Source organism: Pinus tabuliformis, chromosome 3_1 (genome assembly GCF_031772625.1).
Source record: "Pinus tabuliformis cultivar Carrire ecotype Pingquan chromosome 3_1, CPIR1, whole genome shotgun sequence".
In the NCBI taxonomy this organism is placed as follows: domain Eukaryota; kingdom Viridiplantae; phylum Streptophyta; class Pinopsida; order Pinales; family Pinaceae; genus Pinus; species Pinus tabuliformis.
In genome coordinates, this window is record NC_142301.1 from 837962882 (window position 1) to 837966860 (window position 3979).

Below are 3979 nucleotides of genomic sequence, written 5' to 3' on the forward strand. Positions count from 1 at the left end.
AACCAGAGTCTATCATTGGAAAACCTATAAGAAAGTACATATACATATACATAACTAAAAAACTTTGTCAAATAATACATGAATAGTGGTATGGACATAGCCATCCAGAGAATGATTATGTAAATGGATCCAGGCATGGGCCCAACCATCCAAAAATGAGAAGTATCACATATGATAACTCATGGTATGGTCACAACCATCCATCTAAAAGATACATGTATATCAACATAACCATGTCACATAACTTCGCAACCTAGTCCGGGAGAATCTGTTCTATCCATTCCATCTTTACCTATTTATTTCATCTATACCTAACCTATTTCATCATACGATAAGTTGTTAAAGATGGTGGAAAAGCATTTACTATCTAATATAGCTATTTGTGCAAGTGTTTTACAATTTGGAAGCAACTACCTCTTGTACAAATATTGGATGAATCATAAGAGTATTCTCCATTCCATCTTGATCCTAACAAAACTTTGTGGATTATGGAAATGAGAGGAATGGAACGGAAAAGATCCAGCTATCGGGATCGAACCGATGACCATCGCATTACAAGTGCGATGCTCTAACCTCTGAGCTAAGCAGGCTCGATGGAATATCACTTAACCCTTCCTCCTCTTACTAATACTACAGAATGTTCTTGTAAATTATGGTCAATACCAGGTATATAAGTAGTGATTTTAAATCCAGAGGTTAATCGTACATTGATTTTCACACGTGATTCGGAGAAATAATTTCGTGATTTGTAACAATAATACTATTGTTTGGTAGTAAATTGTCTTGGACCAGTCTAACAGATGATGATATCCTCGATCGATTCGATCAAATTTGGAGAAATCTTTTTCATTACTACAGTGGATCCTTTGATCGAGATGGTTTATATCGTATAAAGTATATACTTTTATTATCATGTGCTAAAACTTTAGCCTGTAAACATAATGGAACATGCAATATTCTCTTCTTTCTGTTGGGATTTAGTCGACCAAACAGAGATAGAATAATTGCTGGCAGGAACAGAATCATTCAAGTAGCTTGGTTGCTAGATACGGCGTAGTTAGTTATATATGAGCATGTGGTAGTTGCGGTAGAGATAGAGATGTGCACCTCGGCGAGACAGTATCCTTGATCGGTACTGCAGTAGCCCTTTGGTTAGGTATTGGGGCAGCGTTGCCTATTGATGAATCTTTAACTTTAGGTCTTTTCCAATCCAATTTGATCCAACTGTCGAATATAAAAATATTTCAATTTTTTTATTCATATATCTAGGGAGTAGTTAACTTTATTGAGATCACGGGGTACATTCGATTATGAGATTCAATCCTGGAGAGAGATTATTCCTCATTACCTCTCTGCTCGTCCTTATTACCTCTTTCCTCGGGGTTCTGGAACATTTAAAGAGAGAGAAATAGCTACTGGGGGAGATGTTATCAGGAAACAACTAATGGGTCTGGATCTGCAAATGGAAGATGGGATCGGGATATTTCTCCGGAGAAATACAAAATACTTCATATTTATCACATATTTGATAATAAGCCATACAACTTGTTCGAGAGTTGTGTCAAACCAACCCCACATTTCATGGAAAACCTTTCTCACTCCACTCAGGATCATTACTTTCCAAAGGGATTTTACTGATAAGTCCTATTGGAACTGGCCGATCCTATTTGGTCAAAAGTCTAGCAGCAGACTCATATGTTCCTTTAATAAGAATATCTCTGAAGAAGCTCTGGTATGGTGAGTATTTAGATTACCCTGTTGAACGTATTCCTACTGAGTTTGATCCTTTTAGAAAGACCGAAGAAGCAGCACCTTATTAGGGAATAGGGGATAGGGGATCACTAGAAGCCACGACCACACAAGTTGCTGGAAGGTATGGCTCTTAATACCTCTTCGTTTACTCTTTCACCTACTAGAAAGGAGATTGACTCGCTACCGCTCGACGAGCCGACTAAAGTTAAGGAGGTAAGTCAAATTATGTAGTGATCAACCCGAAAAATCAATAGTAGCTGATTGAAGCAGCATTGGTTTCTTTACGGGACTGAGACTAGTTTGTGATCTAAGTCCAGGTTCTTGCACTCCAACACGACCCAATCAAAGTACAAATTCTAACATGTGAATAGATGTGTTGACGTCAAACATGCTAGAAAGTCGCTTGATTACCAGTCAATGATGTAAATTGTTAACAAGCGCGAGAGAAACCACCAATAGTGTCAATGGTCCTCAAGGTACTATTAGCACAATCCATGGAATGTGAATAGAGGAGCTGAAGTTGAACACTTGTGAAATCACTCGATCGAAAGCTAATGAAAGCTAATGATGTGAACTTGTTGTCGAGTGCGAAGAACTTTCCATTAGGGCATGCAAGCTCTAAGGTGCTAGAAGGGAGTCTCTCGGTCAATTTCTCGGATAATGAGTTGAAGTCGATAGGAAGCAACCATGTTGAAGGAGGGCCATAATGTATCCCACATCATCGACACGAAACAAAGGGATGAAAAATGATTTTGGATGATATAGAGAATCAGAGGTAAGTGTAACTGCAAAAGGAAAACTCTTGAACATACTGGTGACACAGCTGGAATTTTGGCAGCTTTTGGATCCATATGATTGGTGGTCATGATGACATGGTAGAGATAAAATGGAAGGAAAAAATGAACGGCCCAACCCAGGGAGGTCAATGATAAAAAGGAGGATATCCCATCCTAACACGAAGTAGAAAGTGTCATGTTCAAGATTGAGATGCGACATAACTGATTAGATTTCCAAATTTCCCCCACCATTTCTAGCAGGTACCCAAATTATTTTTTAACCACAAGCTTGAAGGGGATAGCATATGTTTGCACTGTAAATTCATCCTTCAGACGAATCCGACCTAGTAAGTTTAATGAGCCCTAGGAAGGAGAATCTCATGTTCATCATGGTGACGAATCTGATGTCATTTTATATTTTAACGAGTCCGACAAAGGTGTAACTTGGTATCTTTTTCATGTTTAGAGAGTTTGAAAAAGACATGGAAAAGAAAACTCCACATAGTCCCTTTTCATACATTTGTGTCTCTCCAGCCTGAAAAGGTAGAAAATGATACTTGAGAGAACTTCCCGACCATTTCAGTCAAGGAGTACCTTTTTCGAAATAGTGCATCCCAGCTCAAAAAGGGGTAAACTTGTACTAGGTGCACGAAGCTTTGCATCCTTTAACGAGTTCGAAATGACAAGGGCTCGGTTATCTTTTCATTTTTAAAGGGTTGAAAAAGAGCTTGAAAGTAGACCCCCCATTTTATTCTCTTTTACGAGTCAAAAGGGAAAAATACTCGGCAATCTTTTCATATGAGTTTTACAAGTCGAGAAAAGAGTTGAAATGTGACTCGGCATCATCGTCGAACATCCATCACCTGTCGCTGCACAAAAAGGTAAAGTGCATTATCCAATTCTTGAGGCAAAATAGGTCAAAACATTTACAAAACCTAATATTTCATGAAAAATTTTATAAAAGGGAGGAAAAGTAGAATTTTTTTACCATTTTCTATTTTACCTTGCTGTGAAAGACATTTCACCCTCTTTTTCCCTAATTGTTCTGAAGTAAATTTTGAGAGATCTAGGAGGTCATTCACCGAGCCGCTAGTTACAGGTAAGAGACAAAGCCCTAAGCTTCATTTTCGTACCATTTATTCATGTTTTTAACCATTTTTTGGATTTTTGATAGAGGATTTGTCAAAACAAATTCACCCTCGATCGGCATGACTTCCGGGCACGGAATCATGCTGGCCGAGGGTGATTAAAACGACCTATCGTGTAATCAGTGCAACTATTTTTAAAACAGGTGTGTTGGCTTTGTGAATAGGGAAAAAATCAATTTCCCCTCAAAACCACCATTGGAATCTAAATTTTATGGGCCAAAAATGATTATTGACTTAAATCTATGGTTTTTGCAGGAAAGAATCATCGAAAATGGTAGACTGGAAAGAACGTGAGGATGAAGA

At 38.2% G+C, this 3979-nt stretch overlaps 1 non-coding gene across 1 annotated transcript; it reads right to left on the reverse strand.

Moving 5' to 3' along the window:
• Window positions 1-517: 517 nt before the first annotated feature.
• On the reverse strand, window positions 518-598 carry TRNAT-UGU (transfer RNA threonine (anticodon UGU)). The gene has a single exon. It is a non-coding gene; the product is annotated as a tRNA-Thr (tRNA).
• Window positions 599-3979: the final 3381 nt, after the last annotated feature.